This window comes from Macaca fascicularis, chromosome 2 (assembly GCF_037993035.2).
Source record: "Macaca fascicularis isolate 582-1 chromosome 2, T2T-MFA8v1.1".
Classification (NCBI taxonomy): domain Eukaryota; kingdom Metazoa; phylum Chordata; class Mammalia; order Primates; family Cercopithecidae; genus Macaca; species Macaca fascicularis.
In genome coordinates, this window is record NC_088376.1 from 190193571 (window position 1) to 190215309 (window position 21739).

The following is a 21739-nucleotide window of genomic DNA, read 5'->3' on the forward strand; positions in this document are numbered from 1 at the left end:
TAGCTTTTATGAACAAAGCTTCTGTAACATTTGCGTGTAAGTTCTTGTGTGGACATAAGTTTTCACATTTGGGGAGTAAATACAAAGGAGCATAATTGCAATTGCTGGATCATGTGTAAGACTATGTTTACTTTTGTAAGAAACTGCCAAACTGTCTTCCTAAGTGGCTCTACTATTTTGTATTCTCCCCAGCAATAAATGGGAGTTCCTGTTGCTCCACAATCTGGCCAGCATTTGGTATTGTCAGTGTTTGGAATTTTTGCCATTCTAATAGAAATGTAGTGGTACCTTGTTGTTTTAATTTGCCATTCCCTAATGAAATAAGGCATTTAACATATTTTCATATGCCTATTTGTCATATGCATATCTTCTTTGGTTAGTTGTCTATTCAGGCCTTTTGTCCATTCTTTAATCGGATTGTTTCTTTTCTTATTAAGGAGTTTAAACTTGTCACTTTAAAAAATGTGCTTGAAGGTATTAGAGAAATAAAAGGCAGGGAGAAATAACAGAAATAAGCTTTAAGTGAACACGAAAAATCAGTGATGTGAACCTAGAATTTAGGGCTAAATTTCCCACTAAAATGTCTTTCAACTCCAGAAAAAGCGTTTGAGAGCTTGGTTAATTCAGAGTTCAAAAAAAAGAGAACTATAAACATTCTTATTTGGGGATGAGGGTGCAAAAGACTATATTATTAAAGTAAATTAAAGAGGAACGCTCCTTCTAGGAATGTTTCTCAGCTTCAAGGCATTTTTTAGAACTTCAAGTCTCTTCGATTATTTATTTTTATTTTGGATCTCATTATTTCTTCATTCAAAAATGACCACAAAAAATACCAAATGCAAATGGAATTCAGAAAATGGAGTTATCAGACACAATCTTTAGCTAGTCCTGACATTTTCAAGAAGATGAATGAAACTGGTAATTTAAGCTAAAATTTTTAAATTATAAAAAATGAAACAAATAGAAAACATAGAACCATGAAATATAATAAATAGCACAGAAAATCTAATAGATGGACTTTACATTAGATTTAGCAAAGCTGAGGAAACAATTAATAATAACTAAAATACACCTGTGAAGAAAATGACCAGAATGAAACAAACAGAAATTACAGGGAAAATTTTAAAAGATAATAAGAGACAGAAAATAGAGTAAAAAGGTCAATATAAAATGGGAATTCCAAAGAAAAAGAGAAAGAAATATAGACATTTTTGAAGAAATTGAGTGGTTATGTAGTTTCCAAATTAATGAAAGAAATTAAGTCACAGACTTAAGAAGTCTATCAAACACCCAGCAGGATAAACAAAATAAAGCAACACCCCAGAATATCATAGTAAAATTTCCAGCTTGCTAAGAAGAAAAAAGCGTATACAACTATTAGCATAATCTCAAAATATGTGAAGAAAAATTGTGGAACTAAAACTAGAAAAAAATCTACAATTACAGTGAAAATTTTTTGCATACTTCTCTCAATTACTTCTAGAACAAAGAGGTTTAAGAAGAACAATGATATAACTTGCTTATATGACTGGCACTCATGTCAGCAAATGAAGGGACCAGCTTAGGCAAATGCTTGATTACAACCAGAGTAGTTAAAGCTTCACATGGCTCGTTAAGAATTGTGTGTATATATGTGTAATTTACATGTCCACCAACAGTGTACATGGGTTTCTCTTTCTGCACTTTTTGCCAGCATTAATTATTGCCTGTCTTTTGGATAAAAGCTATTTTAACTGGGATGAGATAACATCATATTGTAGTTTTGATTTTCATTTCTCTGATGATCAATGATGTTAAGCACCTATTTATATACTTTTTTGTCATTCATATGTTTTCTTTTGAGTAAAATCTATTTAGATCTTTCACTCATTTACAAATCAGATTATTAGATTTTTTCTTTATTGAGTTGTTTGAGCTCCTTATTTATTTATTATTTATTCTGGTTATTAATCCCTTGTCAGGTGGATAATTTACAAATATTTTCTGCTTTTGTGTGGGTTGTCTCCTCACTTTGTTAATAATACTCTTTTATGTGCAGAAACTTTTTAACTTAATGTGATCCCATTTATCCATTTTGCTTTGCTTACCTATAGTTTTGAGGTTTTCTCAAGCAGTCTTTGCCAAGACCAACGTCCTGGGGGAGTTTCTCCAATGTTTTCTTGTAGTAGTTTCATAGTTTGAGGTCTCAGATTCAAGTCTTTAATTCACATTTTGATTTAATTTTTGTATATGGCGAGAGATAAGGGGCTTGTTTCATTCATGTTGCACACTGATATCTAGTTTTTCCAACACCATTTATTGAAGAGACTTTCCTTTCCACAATTGTATTTACTATGCACCTTTTCAAAAATGGGTTCACTGTACAAATTTGGATTCGTTTCTGGATGCCCAATGTGTTCCATTCGTCTGTATGCCAGCACCATGATGTTTTGGTCACTATAGCTTTGTAGTGTTACTTAAAGTTAGGTAATGTGATTCCTCCAGTTTTGTCCATTTTGCTAAGGATGGTTTGGCCATTTTGGGTCTCTTGTGGTTTCATATAAATTTTAGAATTATATGTTCTCTTTCTGTGAATAATGTCATTGGTATTTTGACAGGGATTGCATTGAATCTGTAGATTGCTTTGGGTAATATAGACATTTTAACAATATCTATTCTTACAATCTCTGAGCATGGAATATATTCTATCAACATGGAATATATTTCATTTTTTGTCCCATTCAATTTCTTGCATCACTATTTTATACTTTTCATTATAGAGGTCTTTCACTTCCTTGGCTAAGGTTATTACTAAGTATTCTATTCACTTGTAGATATTGAATGATATGGTTAGGCTTTGTGTCTCCATCCAAATCTCCTTTGAACTGTAATCCCCATAATTCCACATGGTCAGGGAGAGACCTGGTGGGAGGAGACTGGATCATGGAGGCAGTGTCCCCCATGCTGTTCTCATGACAGTGAGTGAGCTGTCATGAGAACTGATGGTGTTACAAATGTCTGACAGTTCCTCCTTCACACACTCACCCTCTCTCACCTGCCACCATGTGAGAGAGATGTGCCTCTTCCACTTCTGACATGATTGTAAGTTTCCTGAGAACTCCCCAGCCAAGCAGAACTGTGTCAATTAAACCTCTTTTTTTTTTTTAATAAATTATGCAATCTAGGGCAGTTCTTCGTAGCAGTGTGAAAACAAACTAATATAGTTAATTGGTACCAAGGTAGTGGGGTACTGTTATAAAGACATAGAATTTGTGCAAACAATTTTGGATATGGGTAATGAACAGAGGTCAGAATAGTTTAGAGTTCTCTGAAGAAGACAGGAAGATGTGAGAAAATTTGAAGTGTTCTAGAGACTCGAATGGTTATGATGAAAATGTTGATAATGATATGAACAATGGTGTCCAGGCTGAGGTGGTGTCAGATGGAGATGAAGAACTTCTTGGGAATTGGAGGAAAGGTCACCTTGCTATGCTTTAGCAAAGGGATTGACAACATTTTGCCCTTGCCCTAGAGATCTGAGGATTGTTGAACTTGAGAAAGATGGTATGAAATTTGAACTTACTTTTAAAAGGGAAGCAGAGCATAAAAGTTTGGAAAATATACAGCCTGACAATGCAACAGAAAAAAAAATTTCTGGGGAGGAATTATACATAAATTTGCATAAGTAATGAGGAGCTGCATGTTAATTCCCACAGCAATGAGGAAAACGTCTCCAGGACATGTCAGAATTCTTCATGGAAGCTGCTCCCATCACAGGTCCGGAGACCTAGGAGGAAAAAAATAGTTACATGGGCCAGGCCCAGGGCCTTGCTGCTTTGTGCAGTCTTGAGACTTGGTGCCCTGCATCCCAGCTATGGCTAAAAGTGGCCAACATACAAATCAGGCCATTGCTTCAGAAGGTACAAGCCCCAGGTCTTGGCAGCTTCCTCATGGTGTTGAGCCTCTGGGTGCACAGCAGTAAAGAATTGAGGTTTGGCAGTACCAGCCACAGCAAAAACATGCCAAATTGTAAAGACCATTGATGCTAGGAAGAAACTGCATCAACTAACTAGCAAAATAACCAGCTAACATCATAATGACAGGATCAAATTCACACATAACAATATTAACCTTAGATGTAAATAGGATAAATGCTCCAATTAAAAGACACAAACTGGCAAATTGGATAAAGAGTCAAGACCCATCAGTATGCTGTATTCAGGAGACCCATCTCATGTACAGAGACACACAGGCTGAAAGTAAAGGAATGGAGGAAGATCTACCAAGCAAATGGAAAACAAAAAGAGCAGGAGTTGCAATCCTAGTCTCTGATAAAACAGACTTTAAACCAACAAAAATCAAAAGAGACAAAGAAGGCCATTACATAATGGTAAAGGGATCAATTCAACAAGAAGAGCTAACTATCCTAAATATGTATGCACCCAATACAGGAGTAGCCAGATTCATAAAGCAAGTCCTTAGAGACCTACAAAGAGAATTAGACTCCCACACAATAATAATGGGAGTCTTTAACACCCCACTGTCAGCATTAGACACATCCATGAGACAGAAAGTCAACAAGGATATCCAGGAATTGAACTCAGCTCTGCATCAAGTGGACCTAAAAGACATCTACAGAACTCTCCACCCCAAATCAACAGAATGTACATTCTTCTCACCACCATATCACACTTATTCCAAAATTGACCACATAATTGGAAGTAAAGAAATCCTCAGCAAAAGAAAAAGAACAGAAATTATAACAAACTGTCTCTCAGACCACAGTGCAATCAAACTAGAATTCAGGATTAAGAAATTCACTCAAAACCATTCAACTACATGGAAACTGAACAACCTGCTCCTGAATAACTACTGGGTACATAAGGAAATGAAGGCAGAAATAAAGATGTTCTTTGAAACCAATGAGAACAAAGGCACAGCATACCAGAATCTCCGGGACACATTTAAAGCAGTGTGTAGAGGGAAATTTATAGCACTAAATGCCCACAAGAGAAAGCAGGAAAGATCTAAATCAACACCCTAACATCACAATTAAAAGAACTAGAGAAGCAAGAGCAAACACATTCAAAAGCTAACAGAAGGCAAGAAATAACTAAGATCAGAGCAAAACTGAAGGAGATAGAGACATAACAACCTTTTCAAAAAATCAATGAATCCAGGAGCTGGTTTTTTGAAAAGATCAACAAAATTGATAGACCACTAGCAAGACTAATAAAGAAGAAAAGAGAGAAGCATCAAATAGACACAATAAAAAATGATAAGGGGATATCACCACCAATCCCACGGAGATACAAACTACCATCAGATAATACTATAAACACCTCTACCCAAATGAACTAGAAAATCTAGAAGAAATGGATAAACTCCAGGACACATATACCTTCCCAAGACTAACCCAGGAAGAAGTTGAATCCCTGTATAGACAGCCTCTGAAATTGAGGTAATAATTAAGAGCCTACCAACCAAAAAAAGTGCAAGACCAGACAGATTTGCAGCCGAATTCCACCAGAGGTACAAAGAGGAGCTGGTACCATTCCATCTGAAACTATTCCAATCAACAGAAAAAGAGGGAATCCTCCCTAACTCATTTTGTGAGGCCAGCATCATTCTGATACCAAAGCCTGGCAGAGACGCAACAAAAAAAAGAGAATTTTAGATCAACATCTCTGACGAACATCGATTCAAAAATCCTCAATAAAATACTGGCAAACCAAATCCAGCAGCACATCAAAAAGCTTGTCCAACATGATCAAGTGGGCTTCATCCCTGGGATGCAAGGCTGGTTCAACATATGCAAATCAATAAACCTAATCCAGCATATAAACAGAACCAAAGACAAAAATCACATGATTATCTCAATAGATGCAGAAAAGGCCTTTGACAAAATTCAACAGCCCCTCATGCTAAAAACTCTTAATAAATTAGGTATTGATGGAACATATCTCAAAATAATAAGACCTGTTTATGAAAACCCACAGCCAATATCATACTGAATGGACAAAAACTGCAAGCATTCCCTTTGAAAACTGGCACAAGACAGGGATGCCTTCTCTCACCACTCCTATTCAACATAGTGTTGTAAGTTCTGGCCAGGACAATCAGGTAGGAGAAAGAAATAAAGAGTATTTGATTAGGAAAAGAGGAAGTCAAATTGTCCCTGTTTGCAGATGACGTGATTATATATGTAGAAAACCCCATCGTCTCAGCCCAAAATCTCCTTAAGATGATAAGCAACTTCAGCAAAGTCTCAGGATACAAAATAATTGTGCAAAAATCACACGCATTCTTATACACCAGTAGCAGACAAACAGAGAGTCAAATCATGAGTGAATTCCCATTCACAATTGCTTCAAAATACCTAGGAATCCAACTTACAAGGGATGTGAAAGACCTCTTCAAGTAGAACTACAAACCACTGCTCAACAAAATAAAAGAGGACACAAACAAATGGAAGAACATTCCATGCTCATGCATAGGAAGAATCAATATTGTGAAAATGGCCATCCTGACCAAGGTAATTTATAGATTCAAGGCCATCCTCATCAAGCTACCAATGACCTTCTTTACAGAATTGGAAAAAACTACTTTAAAGTTCACATGGAACCAGCGAAGAGCCCACATTGCCAAGACAATCCGAAGCCAAAAGAACAAAGCTGGAGGTATCATGCTACCTGACTTCAAACTATACTACAAGGCTACAGTAACCAAAACAGCATGATATTGGTAGCAAAACAGAGATACAGACCAACGGAACAGAACAGAGCCCTCAGAAATAATACCACATATCTACAACCATCTGATTTTTGACAAATCTGACAAAAACAAGAAATGGGGAAAGGATTCCCTATTTAATAAATCGTGCTGGGAAAACTGGCTAGCCATATGTAGAAAGCTGAAACTGGATCCCTTCCTTACACCTTACACAAAAATTAATTCAAGATGGATTAAAGACTTAAATTTTAGACCTAAAACCATAAAATCCCTAGAAGAAAACCTTGGCAGTAGCATTTAGGACATAGGCAGGCACAAGGGTTTCATGTCTAAAACATCAAAAGCAACAGCAACAAAAGCCAAGTGTTGTAATATAAGTCTTTGTTCACTGCATCCTTATCTGCATTAGTGGGTACCCCAAACCCAGTAACGTTGTTACTCTTGCACACTTTTAGAGGTACTGCTTTGGTAGTCTTTGGTAAGGTCCAGGAGGATTCCCTGGATTACCACACAGGATCTCTTTTTGTTTTCTCTTACTTTCTCCCAAGCAAACAGTCTCTCTTTGTGCTGGGCTGCCTGAAGTTAGGGAGGTGTGATTCAAGCACTCTCATGACCACCACAGCTGCACTGGTTCACACCTGATGCTAACATAGTACTGGGTCTTACCTAAGGCGTATGACAACTATTGCCTGTCTATCACTGATATTTGTTCAAGGCCCAAGGACTCTCTTGTCATTAGGTGATGAATCCTGCCAGGGCTGAGTTTTTCCCTTCAGGAGAGCAGGTTCCCTTCTAACCTAGAGTGAGTCTAGAACTGCCATCCAGGAGCTATGGCCTGGAATTCGGGGCTTCAGGACTCTGCTTGGTGCTTTATTTTACTGTGGCTAAGCTAGTATCCAAGTTGCAAGAAAATGTCTTCTTCTGTCTTCCCTCTCCTTTCAACCGGAGCTGCAAGCTGTGCTACCTGGAATTGGGAGAGGGGTGACCCAAGCACTTTCTTGGCTGCCCTAGCTGGTATCTAACTAGGTCACATGGACCTCAGGTCCACTGTTTCCAAGTCCAGCACAGCACCAGGACTTGCCCAGAAATATCCATCCTTGTGCCCTAGACTGTCTCCCATATTTATTCAGGACCCCAGGACACTTTGCTTCACGGTGATAAGCTAGTCAGAACTCATGAAGGAATCCCCTCTGGCTTGAGCTGGTCTAATTCTCTGGCCAAATTCTGGCCTGTGTTGTGTTCTGCTGTAACACAACGACACTAAGTTCCAACACAAAGTACCACAAATCGTTTGGCTCTCCCTCCCACAAGTCCACAATTTCTCTTTCCAAAGCAGGCAAGCAGGGCTTCTAGGGGATAAAGGAGGAGTGTTGTAGGCAATGCAAGACTGGCTTTCTTACCCTCTTCCGTGTCTCTTTCCTTGATATAATGTTAAACTAAGCACTGTAATCCTTCATCTGATTTTTGGTTCTTATGAAGGTGCTTTCTTACGTGGGTAGTTGTTCAATTTCGAGTTCCTCTGAGGGGACAAATACTGAAAGGTTTCATTCAGCCTTCCTACCCCACCTATGTAATTTATATTACATAGAGGGAGTAATTTGAAATTATACATATATGTGTGTGTGTGTGTGTGTGTGTGTATGTATATATATATAATATTTTTCTATGTGCAATGGTTCTTCCTAACCTTTTATCACTGTTCTAGGAATCATTACCAGTGGGGGTCATCATTTGTACTTTTGGAATATTTTAAGGCTCATTTCCTTCCAGGACATGGTAGGAGTACTTTCCCTGTCCCTGCTGAGATTAGGCCATGTCATCTGACTTGCTTTGGTTAATGCGGTATGAGGAGAAGATATGTGCAAATTCGAGGCAGAAACTTTACAAGCCAGTGCATGTTTTGCCCTGTCTCCCTTTCCTTACTGCAGTGATAGAGGGAGCATTCTAATCAAGTATCCATTACCCTTGGCTCATGAGTAACTTCAACGAACAATGTCTACCACTGCATTTTGGACATATTGTGTGAGTGAAAAGTAAACTTTTAAAGATCCTGAGATGTAGGGGATGATTTTTTGTAAATAAAAATTCAAATAAAATCTCTTCACTGAAAGAATTTAAAATAATTTTTCCTCATTATGAACAAATATATGCTTCTTATAAACTACTGAAAAATAACAAAACAAATAGGACAAAGATGATCCTACCAACGGTGTTATTGGTATTAATGATATTACTTTGAGTTTTCTATAAATCTTTCAATGTGCAAACAAAATTTTTAAGTTATTTGACTCTCCTACATCATTAGAATAAATGACAAGTTTTTAGCAAGGAAATATGAATGTAAAAATGGCTTAAATATAGGATTCAATAAAATTAATAATTAAATATGGGAGCATAAGGTATACTCCCAAACAAGACTAAAATATATAAAGAATTTATTAGGAGGTAGATTAGGTAGGTCACAATTTTAGAAATAAGCTTTTTAACAAATAATATGTAAAGGGCAACCCAATAACTTATATAATTTATCTTTTCCTTAAATTAAACCAGTTTAATATTCAAAATTTACCTTGGAGAACATAGAACAGATTGTTTCCTTCTTCACTATTCTAAGTGGTGCTTCGTTTAATGGGTTACATGTAACTCCAGATAAATTTGGAGGCTAAGTGGCAGTCATTACTCAAGCCCACAGGCCCTTTTTTGAGGAACATGAGAATGCGCTGAATGGGTGGGCAAAAGTATCATGTCTATGACTAATCTTTAGGTGGGTTTCTATATTGATGTTTCATTTTTAAAGGAGTAGTTTATTGGATAAATATTGCTGTAACCTAGAAGGGTAATATCAGGTGGAAGAGGTAGGGTGATTAGTTGGATATACACTGGTTTTATTATGAGTTTATTTCTTAGAAACTTTCATTAAGTATGTTATTTTGTCTATCACATTACACATCTTTTTTTTCATTTAATTTAATTAATTTATTTTTTAATACAGAGTCTCACTCTTATTGCCCAGGCTGGAGTGCAGTGGCATAATCTTGACTCACTGCAACCTCTGCCTCCCGGGTTCAAGCGATTCTCCTGCCTCAGCCTCCCAAGAAGCTGGGATTACATGAGCCTGCCACCACACTAGCTAATTTTTGTATTTTTTAGTAGAGATGGGTTTTCACCATGTTGGCCAGGCTGGTTTCAAACTCCAAACCTCAAGTGATCTGCCCGCCTTGGCCTCCCAAAGTGTTGGGATTATAGGAGTGAGCTACTTTGCCCAGCCCACATGGCACATCTTAATTTAATTTTCAAAATATATAATGCAGGTCAAATTTCTATCTCATCATTATTGTGTCCTTATTCATTATTCTTTACAGCTTGTTACCTTTAGAAGTCTTTCTTAGCTAGAGTGCTAGTTTGTAAATCATTAACAATGGCATTTTAATGAGGCTTAGCTTTCAGCTCTACCTCTTTTGCTTTTCAGTGGTATAATCTGGTTTTCCCCATGTCCATCCCTGGCTTCACTTTTAGCTTACAGTTTAGCAAGAAGTCTTTGCCCTTATCTCATCTGACTAGCACTCTGCATTATTTTATTTATTTTTTTCTATTCAATGTCTGAGCAACTATGAATCAACTGTCAACGTTCGCTACTGTTTTGAATAAAAAGATACACTTTGTGGTTTATAATTTTGGATTGTGGCTGATTTCTTACGAGTGAGCACAACTTTTACAACAAAATTCAGATGTACCATAAAGATAGCTTTATTTTTCTATAACTACTTATATTTCATGTCCAAATTCGGCCTTAAAATTAATCTAGTTACTTTCAAGTGTATTCATCATTTCGAGTTTCACCCAACATTTTTCACTAATCATCTTCTTCTCCCTAGAGTGACGTTTAAATTCCTCCGGCTTATGTATCTTCCCGATTCTGGGAAAGACAAAACCACATGATTGAGTATCTGTTCACTCTGGTGTCTGTTGAGGTGAGCAATCCCATCAGTGCACTGAATGTGTCATCTGAAATGTCTCATTGTCAGCCCTCGTCATGGCACCATATGGAAATTTTCTGGATCCTGAATACCAAGCCAATTTTGGAACAGTTTTCACTTTCATGATCTCTGGCAGTTTCTCTTCAACTTTCTTTGCCTTTCTCAGGGCAAGAGAAAATATGGCTGCTTTCTCATAATACGCTGGTGATGTGACTCTTGGTGGGAATCCTCTCCTGTATGCCACCAGAAGCTCCTGTATGTGTGATTTATCCTACTACCAGCCTCCTTTGGTGTAGGTGAACAGCTGAGAACCTGAAGCCATCAATATTCCATCATCTTTCTGAGGAAACTGCTTCGTTAAAGCAGTACCTCTTCTCAAATTTACCCAAGGTATCTGGGGACTTCCTTCTTCATGTTTTCTCCCTGGAACTAATTTCTGCCCTGAGTCCACATCATTAAGCCTCTTTTTTTCTGCTAATAGGATCTTTATCTAGTTCATGGTGGGAAAACTTGTGCCTATCTCAGTATTCATTATTCTCAAATCTATATTTCATCTACAGATGTTCTAGCCTGCCTAATTCAAAAATTTTGTAACTCAAAAAAAAAAATCAACTTTGGGAAATCAAATGCTTTCAAATGATTGTCTATGCTATGAGTTTCAGAAGACTATTTTCGAGCTTGAAATCAAGAACTTGAAATGTTTTCTTGTTTGTTCTTGGTTCCAAACTTTGCTGCTTGGGTCAATATTCCTGGACTACATAACTGTTGCCTGATACAGAAAGACAGGATGGGAGTAAATAGAATTCCAATAATAAAAAACACATTAATGAATATCAAAACATCACTCTGCTGTATTTTTTTCATTAAAGACAAAAGTATTCTCTATTTATAGTTATTTTATGTTTTATTGTTCTTATTGTTTTTGATCGATGTAAAATGGTGAATAAAAATGTCTTTATTCCAGTATCTTTAACCACAAGTCCATTGGCTTGGAAGAATGCTGATATCTCTGCCAATTGAAATACTTCTCATCACACTGACAGTACTTTCCAGCTATTGCCCTAGTTCCTTTCTTTTTCACTTCCAGGTTATTCCAAGAACAATGAACAGCTAAAATTATGATGTAATAATTTTTTTTTTTTTTTTTTTTTTTTTTTGAGATAGAGTCTTGCTCTGTCGCCCAGGCTGAAGTGCAGTGGGGCAATCTCGGCTCACTGTAAGCTCTGCCTCCTGGGTTCATGCCATTCTCCTACCTCAGCCTACCAAGTGGCTGGGACTACAGGCGCCTGCCACTATGCCCGGCTGATTTTTTGTATTTTTGTTTTAGCAGAGACGGAGATTCACTGTGTTAGCCAGGATGGTCTCGATCTTCTGACCTCGTGATCTGCCCGCCTCTGCCTCTCAAAGTGCTGGGATTACAGGTGTGAGCCACCGCGAAAGGCCTTTCACTGTCTTTTTGTGGTGTATCAGGTCAGGCTAAACTAAAGAGAACTGATACTGCCCATTAGGCTTCATACTTAAGCAGTTCCTCTTTTAGTACTTTAGATTTATAATATTTTGAAGGGACAAGTGCATAAAAATATATAGATTCAAATTAGAGCAATTACTAAGAAAATCTACTCAGAATTATTACCAATAGTAATATAATACAATATAATAGTAATGATCTTTGTGTTAATTTTTCAATAGTATCTGGTTGAAAAAAATGCAGTTTTATAATATAGAAGAGTAACGTCTGTGATCCACTGAACAGTCTCTTTACCACATAAATGTAATACTCTTCAAAATACTGCTTTTAAAAAAAGATTCATTCTTTCTTTCAATACATATTTCTTGACTGCCCACTGTGAACCAATAACCATACGAGTTTGCAGGAATACAATAAGGAAATCTCTAAAGAGATACGGTTTTTGGTCTGGTAAGAGAGTTAGAATTTAATCAAACATGTACAAATATTTTAATATTGGAATTATGATAGTGTTATTAAAAAGACACATGTAGTTTTAAGAGATCATATATCAGAAAAAAGTCTCAAGGAGCAAGTGTCAATTTGCTAGTATTTAATATACAGAAGCAAGGAGAGCAAAAGCATTTCACACAGAGGAAATTGGATGTGCAAAGTCCCAGAAGTATAAAGGAATTTAAAAGTGTGAAAGAAGGATATCTACTTTGACATTTAACACAAAAGAAAAGGTAGTATGAAATATAACTAGAGATATAGATAATAACTAGACAATACAGTACAGCATAGATCATGTTTGCATTTTTACATTTTGCAACAGTATAACACTTCAGATATTTAACATTGATTTTAGGGTAAATATTTTGTTTCAAAAGATAAGTTCAATGAAGATGAACTAAAAATATTGAAGACTTCTTGGAGTAATCTGGAAGTGAAAAAAAGGAACTAGGGCAGTAGCTGGAAAGTACTGTCAGTGAGATGAGAAGTATTCCAATTGGCAGAGATATCAGCATTCTTCCAAGCCAATGGACTTGCGGTTAAAGATACTGGAATAAAGACATTTTTACTTTATTCACCATTTTTACGTCGATCAAAAACAATAAGAACAATAAAACTATTAATTGTGAAAATATTTTGAACATTTGTTTTGTTTGGTGATACTCTCTTGGAGCCCAATCAACTTAGAAATCAACAGTAAGAAATTAGCTCAAAATCATACAATTACATGGAAATTGAATAACCTGCTCCTGAATGGCTTCTGGGAAAATAATTAACTTAAGGCAGAAACCAAGTTCTTAATTAATTTAAGGCAGAAACCAAGTTCTTTGAAACTATTGAGAACAAAGATACAACATACCAGAATTTCTGGGACCACAGCTAAGGTAGTGTAAAAGGGAAATTTATAAAACCAAATGCCCACATGAAAAAGTTAGAAAGATCTCAGTTTTACAACCTGTCTAAAAGAACTAGAGAACTAAATAACTAAATAATAGCTAACTAAATAACTAAAAGAACTAGAGAACTAAGAGAAAACCAACCCCAAATCCAGAAGAGGACAAGAAATAACCAAAATCAGAGCTGAACTGAAAGAGATTGAGATATTAAAATAAAATAATAAAAAAAAACATTCAAAAGATCAGTGAATCCAGGTGTTGGCTATTTTGAAAAAAAAATTAATAAAACATATAGACTACTATCTAGGAATAGTAGGAACAGGAACTAATAGGAAAAGGGAGAAGATCCAAATAAATACAATTAGAAATGACAAATGGGATGTTACCACTGACTCTCCAGAAGTAAAAATAAATGTCAGAGAATATTGTGAACACTTCTATACACATAAACTTGAAAATCTAGAAGAAATCGAGAAATTCCTAGACACATACACCCTCCGAAGACTGAGCCAGGAAGAAATTGAATCCCTGAACAAACCAATAAAGAGCTCAAAAATTGAAACAGTAATAAACAACCTCTTAACCAAAAAAATCCCTGCCCCAAATGGATACACAGCTGAATTCTACCAGATGTACAAAGAAGAGCTGTAGCATTCCTACTTAAGCTATTCCAAAAAATTTAGGAAGAAGGACTTCTCCATAACTCATTCTATGAGGCCAGCATCATCCTGATACTAAAACCTGAGAGAGATTAAACAAAACAAGAAAACTTCAGGCCAATATCCTTCATGAGCGTCGATGCAAAAATCCTCAACAAAATACTGGATAATGTGAATCCAGCAGCACAACAAAAAGCTCATCCACCACAATCAAGTGGGCTTCATCTCTGGAATGCAAGGTTTGTTCAACATACACAAATCAATAAATGTGACTTATCACATAAACAGAAATGGCGAGAAAAAAATTGACATGATTATCTCAATAGATGCAGAAAAGGCTTTTGACAAAATTCAACACCGCTTCATGTTAAAAACTTTCAATAAACTAGATGTTGAAGGAAGATACCTTAAAATGATAAGAGCCATATATGACGAATCCACAGCCAACATTATGTATGAGCAAAAGCTGGAAGCATGCCCCCTTGAAAACCAGTACAAGATAAGGATGCACTCTGTCACCACTCTTATTAAGCATAGTATTAGAAGTCCTGGTAAAACCAATCAGGCAAGAAAAAGAAGTAAAGTTCATCCAAATAGGAAGAGAGGAAGTCAAACTATCTCTGTTTGCAAATGACATAATACTATACGTAGAAAACCTCATAGCGTTGGCCCAAAAGCTCCTTACATCCCATCATAAAGTGGGCAAAGGACATGAACAGACACTTTTTGTAAACTTTTATTTTAAGTTCAGGAGTATATGTGGAGGTTTGTTACATAGGTAAACTCGAGTCATGGGGGTTTGTTGCACAGATTATTTTGTCACACAGGTATTAAGCCTAGTATCCATTATTTCTCCTGATCTTCTCCCTCTTCCCACCCTTGCCCTCTAGTAGGCTCTAGTATCTGTTGTTTCCCTCTATGTGTTCATGTATTCTCATCATTTAACTTCCACATATAAGTGAGATACAAGTGAGAAGACATAGTATTTGGTTGTCTGTTCGTGTGTTAGTTTGCTAAGGATGCTGGTCTCCAGAACCAAACATGTTCGTGCAAATAACATGATCTCATTCCTTATTATGGTTGTATAGTATTCCATGGTGAATACGTACCATATTTTCTTTATCCAGTCTACCATTGACAGGCCTTTAGGTTGATTCCATGTCTATGCTATTGTTAATAGTGCTGCAGTGAATATATGTGTGTATGTGTCTTTATGCTAGACCAATTTGCATTCCTTTGAGTATATACTCAGTAACAGGATTCTGTCCTTTTCTTTTGAAAGGGATACATTAAAAAAATTCAATAGTTTTGGAGAAATAGGTGGTGTTTGGTTGCATGGAAATGGTCTTTAGTGGTGATTTCTGAGATTTTGGTGCACTCATCACCAGAGCAGTGTACACTGTACCCAATGTGTTGTCTTCTATCCCTCACTCCCCTCCCACCTTTCACCCTGAGTTCCTGAAGTCCATTATCATCATTCTTATGCCTTTGCATCCTCATAGCTTAGCTCCCACTTATAAGTGAGAACATATGATATTTTGTTTTCCATTCCTGAGTAACTTCACTTACAATAATGGTCTCCAACTCCATTCAGGTTGCTGCAAATGCCATTATTTCATTCCTGTTTATGGCTGAATAATTATTCATGGTTTGGAAAAGTATCCAAAGGACAGTTTCCTAAAGACACGCATGTGATCAAAGAGAATATGAAAAAAAAAAAATCTCAACGTCACTGTCATTAGAAAAATGCAAACCAAAACCACAATGAGATGCCATCTCACATCACTCAGAATGGCTATGATTTAATACAAATAAATAAATAACAGGTGCTCGTTAGGTTGCAAAGACAAAGGAATACCTATACACTGTTGGTGGGAGTGTAAATAAGTTCAGTCATTGTGGAAGGCAGTGTGGTGATTCTTCAAAGACCTAAAGACAGATCTACCATTCAACCCAGCCATCCCATCACTGGATATATACTCAAAGGAATACAAATTATTCTACCATAAAGACAGGTGCATGCATATATTCATTGTAGCACTGTTTACAAAAGCAAAGACAAGGAATAAACCTAAATGCCCATCAAGGTAAATGGATAAAGAAATGTGGTCAATGTACACCATGGAATACTATGCAATCATAAAGAAGAACAGGATCATGTCCGTGGCAGAAACGTGGATGGAGCTGTATGCCATTTTCCTTAGCAAACTCACACAGAAACAGAAAATCAAATACTGTATGTGCTCATTCATAAGTGGAAGCTAAATGATGAGAATACATAGATACAGAGAGGGGAATGGCAGACCCTGTGGCCTACTGGAGGGTGAAGGTGGGGACAATGCAGAGGATCAGGAAACACAACTTATGAGTACTAGGCTTAATACCTGGGTGGCAAAATAATCTGTACAACACACCCTCATTTGTTACCTCCATAATAAATCTCTGAACTTAAAATAAAAGTAACACCAAAAAAAAGATGTAGAACATTTCATCTTTTCCCTGAAAAAATGCTCTTTTGTAGCAAATTGCCTTCCCCCCATTAGCCCCTGGCAACCACTGATCCGTTCCCTCTTCTAGTAATTTTACCTGTTCCAGATGTCATATAAGTGGAGTCACACAGAATATAACCATTTGAGTGTGATTTCTTTCATGTAGTATAATATATTTGAGATTAATCCACATCAAAAAAAATTTATTGTGTTCTTGCTCATTTTTCTATTGAAATAGTATTTTCTTATTAATGTTCAGGTCCCATAAAAATCTTAAGAATATTCATTCCAAACATACCACATTCATTGCAAATATTTTTTATTTATCCCATATTCCTCCTGGATATTTACACTATGCTTTCCACTTCTTTGGGATCCCCCTGTCTCCCATCTATCTATAGGAAACTTCATGACACTTAACAGTGACATATCAAGTTTGTGCTCTTCAAATGGTCAGCTCTACATTGCTATCTTAGTCTGTTTCCATTCTGTTGATAAAGACATACCTGAGACTGGGAAGAAAAAGAGATTTAATGGATTTACAGTTCCACATGGCTGGGGGGCTTCACAATCATGGCAAAGGCAAGGAGGAGCAAGTCACATATTACACAGATGACAGTAGGCAAAGAGAGAGCTTGTGCAGAAAAAACTCCCATTTTTAAAGCCATCAGATCACATGAGACTCATTCACTATCACAAGAACAGCTCAGGAAAAAAAGACCTGCCCCCATAATTGAATCACCTCCCACCAGGTTCCTCCCATGACACATGGGAATTGTGGAATTACAATTCAAGATGAGATTTGGGGATATAGCCAAACCATATCAGTTGCCAAAATAAGTGGGTAAAATTCAACCTGTTGTTGAGAGCTCTCAAAATGACAACTCCATTAAAAGCAATGACAATGGGAATTACAATTTTTATTGAGCACTATGCTATGTGTTTTATATTCTTTTGCTAATGTGAACCTCAGAACAACCATGTGAGATAGCCCTATTTTTTAAATTATACTTCAAGTTCTAGGGTACATGTGCAGGGTTGTTACATATGTATACATGTGCCATGTTGGTTTGCTGCACCCATTGACTCGTCATTTACATTAGGTATATCTCCTAATGCTATACCTCCCCCTCCCCCCACTCCACAACTATTACTATAATTACTTTTAAAATGAGAAAAAAGTTAAGCTTTGGGAAATAGATAATATTTCCAGGGTATGGTATGTTGAATAATGGTCCTTCAAATACTTCCACATCCCAATCCCCAGAAAATGCAAATATGTTAAAATACATGGCAAAAGTGACTTTTTAGATATGGTTAAAAATTTTGCCATAGGAAGATAAAGCTGGATTATCAGGGCAACCCTGAGAGTTCAATATTGGGTCTTACAAAGACCCAATATTATCACATGGTTCTTCGTAAGATGGAGTCCAAAGGGCTCGTATCAGAGAAGTTGTGACGACAGAAGAAGTCAGAGAGGTGGAGGATTTGAAGATATTGTACTGCTGGCTTTGAAGAGAGAGGAACAGGCTATGAGCTAAAGAATGTAGATGGCCTCCAAAAGCTGGAAATGGCAAAGAAATAGATTCTCCCCTACAACCTCCAGATGAAATACAGCCCTAATAAATCTACTTTGGACTTCAGACCTCTGGAACTGTCAGATAATCAATTTGCGTTGTTTTAGGTCGCTGATTGAGGCAAGTTGTTACCACAGCAGTAGGAAACTAATACACAGGGTCACATGACTTATACGTAGTGAAGCAGTGATTTCAAGTCTTCTGTATTTGATTTTCAAATCTCTGATCTTCCTTCTCATATAGACAACTTACATTTCTAATTACAAATGAATAAAGATGACATGACCATATTGATTTCAAATAGTTTGTATCATTTTTAAATTTGTGTCAAATAATTTACTCTGGTATTTTCTTCTAAACATATACGTATGTTAGAATAGCCAAAATTTTGCTTCTTGGAATGCTAACTTCAGTTCCTCCAATGTATTTTGTGTCTACTAATTTCTTAGCTGGAGTCCTGTCCTTCTTCTCCCTGCAACACACATTGATCATGAGCCATTTTAGCAGCACTTAATGCAAATTTCACTTCCCTCATTAATGCAGTACTGATCTTATCAATATCTACGACTCTTTGTTGCACTGGGTATCTCTTTTGCAATCATGTATTATACTATGCCATGTTTTATAGTTATTTATATGTGCCTTCTTTCTCTTTTAGATTGTGAGTTGCCTGAATCTGTGCCTCTGTTTTGTAATCATGAGTTCCTAGCCTAGGATATGGCTCCAGGTAGGTGATCAGTAGAAATATGTCGAATTGAACTACGACTGCTTAGAGCTGTGTCTTTATAAGCCAGCTCTCACCCATTTAATAACTTCTCGTTCTGCCACAAGGCTTTAATAAATATGGTGCAAGCCCCAAAAATGCACTTTTGGGTCAAATATATTGAGTTCAATCCTCCTCTCCACAAATATTGCTGAAATGAGCCTGGATTCCATCCCAGTTTCTGTCAAAAGGAACTTTATAGGCAACTCCTGGCTTTGGCTAAGGCCTTTATCCCAGAGACTCAAAGGCCATTATAGCTGCAAATGCTTCAAATCATAACAGAAAAGAAGGTTATATTACTAAATTATGTGAACTTTTTCAAATTCCACACATCAATCATTCTTTTTAAAACTGTAAATTCTCTCTACAGTATAACACATTTATGAAGTAAAGAAAAGTTATTTTGTATTTTGCTGGTTAGCATTAAGAGCTTATAACTTATTTTTTAAATTTTCTATCTAGTATTCTTATATTATTAGCTTCCAATTGGCAATGGCCCATTAGCAAATAATATTCTTCTTAATTGTTGCAGGTGATTCTTTTCCTTAATGTAAACATCGACATCAGGCTATTCAGACATTTATTTGAATTATTCTCACAGGTATTATTATGAAATCTTGGATCAGTTCTATTACCTATATTATTTGTCCTATTCCTTAGCTTGTAGGTTCCTGATACTGGCCTTAATGATTGCCAAAAATGTCTTAAACATATATGTTTCTCGTAGGCTCTTCTAAAAGTTTGGCAGATAGAATAGAAACAACTTTCTCTCTCTCTCTCTCTCCCCCCTCCACTCTCTCTCCATATATATGTAATCAATGTCTGTGTCAACCTATAATTTATTTCTGCATCCTGCACATCTGAAGAGCCTCAAGAGGGTAAATATATCAGCATAAAAATGTTGTAATCATGCAAGGGTCCTGATGTTAACATTTCATGTTTCTGTACTTCAGGCATTTTTTTAAAAACTTACCATTAGTCATTCTAGTATGTTTCAAATATCCTATGCACCAGCACTTGCCCTATTTCTAGCTGCTGACAGACTCATTCCTACAGGTGTATGCTTTGAATATCTGTGGTAGATCATTCACGGAGTAACATTTTTAGAAATCAAATGTTCAAACCCATTTTCCCCTAAAAGGTCACTTTAGGAAAGATTACTCCTTCTTCACAACCACAGGTTTTCAAGGTTAAAGCAATGGGTACTGTCTTGGAGACTACAGCATTCAGCAACTGGGAAATATTCCTGAATTAATTATTTTTGGCATATAGATGCACATACCTATTTTTGGGTGGTTAGGGGAAGGGAATATGAGGTCAAATATCTTTGGACCTCAAGAATATTTTTGTTGACGTCGTTCTTGGCCAATATATTTTCAAGTACCTGTGCTCACATATTCAAAACATACTGCTGTTACTGCTTTGTGTAAAACCATCATAGTGGAAAAGTGATGATGCTAGAATCACAGAAGCTTGGTTTAAGTTCTTGTCTAAGTTCTTGGTGTTTCCACATCTGTTAAAATAAGAAAAATCTATTCCAGCATTGTTGTGAGAATTGGAAATATTTTACCTGCAGCTCCTTATATATAATGAGTATTTCACTAATAAAGCTATTACTATTACCCGATGACATTTATAAAAAGAAAAACTAGTCTGTTTTTCATTGTCATTGAGAATTATAGATAGGAGTCAAGTCTCTCCACATTAGGCTAGGCTCAACTGATAAAGTCCAAGTTTTAATGAAGGACAAGGTTTTAATATTGTTCTCCTAGTCCATTTGTGTGCTATAGAATAATATCTCCTACAAAGTAATTTATAATGAACAGAAATTGATTTCTCACAGTTATGGAGGATAAGTGCCAGATGAAAGTGTCAACATCCAGTGAGGGCTTCTTGCTGTGTCCTCACATGATGGAAGGCAGAGGGCAAAAAGGCACACTAGAGTGAACCCATGCCCGGGAACCCTGCTTATAATGACGTTAATCTAATAGCACTAATTAGTTATTAGTACTATTAATAAAGTACTGAGGTAGGATTTAGTTTAGGTTACAATTATTAAACTACACTGAAATTTATGCATCACGTGACCTAAATACCTCCCATTAGGCCCACCTTCCAACTCTGGGCATTAAGTTTCAGACACACGGATTCTGGAGACACATTCAAAAAGAAATTGTCATTCCTTGATTAATTTTTAAATTGTGACTTTAGACTTATTGCAGGATTACAAATAGGAATTGTGTAATACAATGACAAGATAAATGTTAAAGATATAAGGATAAAAGACAAGATGTGGTAGCTGGGAAACACTAAGAGTAGAGAGAAAATTTAGAGGGGAGTTTTAAAAATATTTATAATGTATCCATTATATTTATTTCTCATCCCTCAAATAAAACTTCTATATCATAGAATAAAGAAATCTACATCACTTTTCAGTGTTTCCAAATTGAATTTGTACGTATGTATGTGTGTGTGCACTGACATGCAAGTGTGTTTATTTTCTTGACTGCAGTAAAGTACTGAGGTAGCATGTGATGTAGTTTAAAGACACCTGACTTAATTTAGGTTACAATTTTTGGGCCTCATCCAAAGTTCTTTATACATTCTTGCTTAATTAATCATTTCCATTGTGTAATGTTATTAAAGAAGGAAATAAAGAAGGAAAAACAATTAATTCAGTGATCTGCTTCTTATGAAATTTAACGGA

At 36.3% G+C, this 21739-nt stretch overlaps 1 long non-coding RNA gene across 1 annotated transcript in view; it reads left to right on the top strand.

Moving 5' to 3' along the window:
* Positions 1-18925: 18925 nt before the first annotated feature.
* Positions 18926-21739, top strand: part of LOC135969546 (uncharacterized) — a 71814-nt gene continuing 69000 nt past the window's right edge. Inside the window, exon 1 of the long non-coding RNA XR_010584809.1 lies at positions 18926-18996. This is a non-coding gene — a long non-coding RNA (uncharacterized lncRNA). The remainder of the gene's footprint in view (positions 18997-21739) is intronic.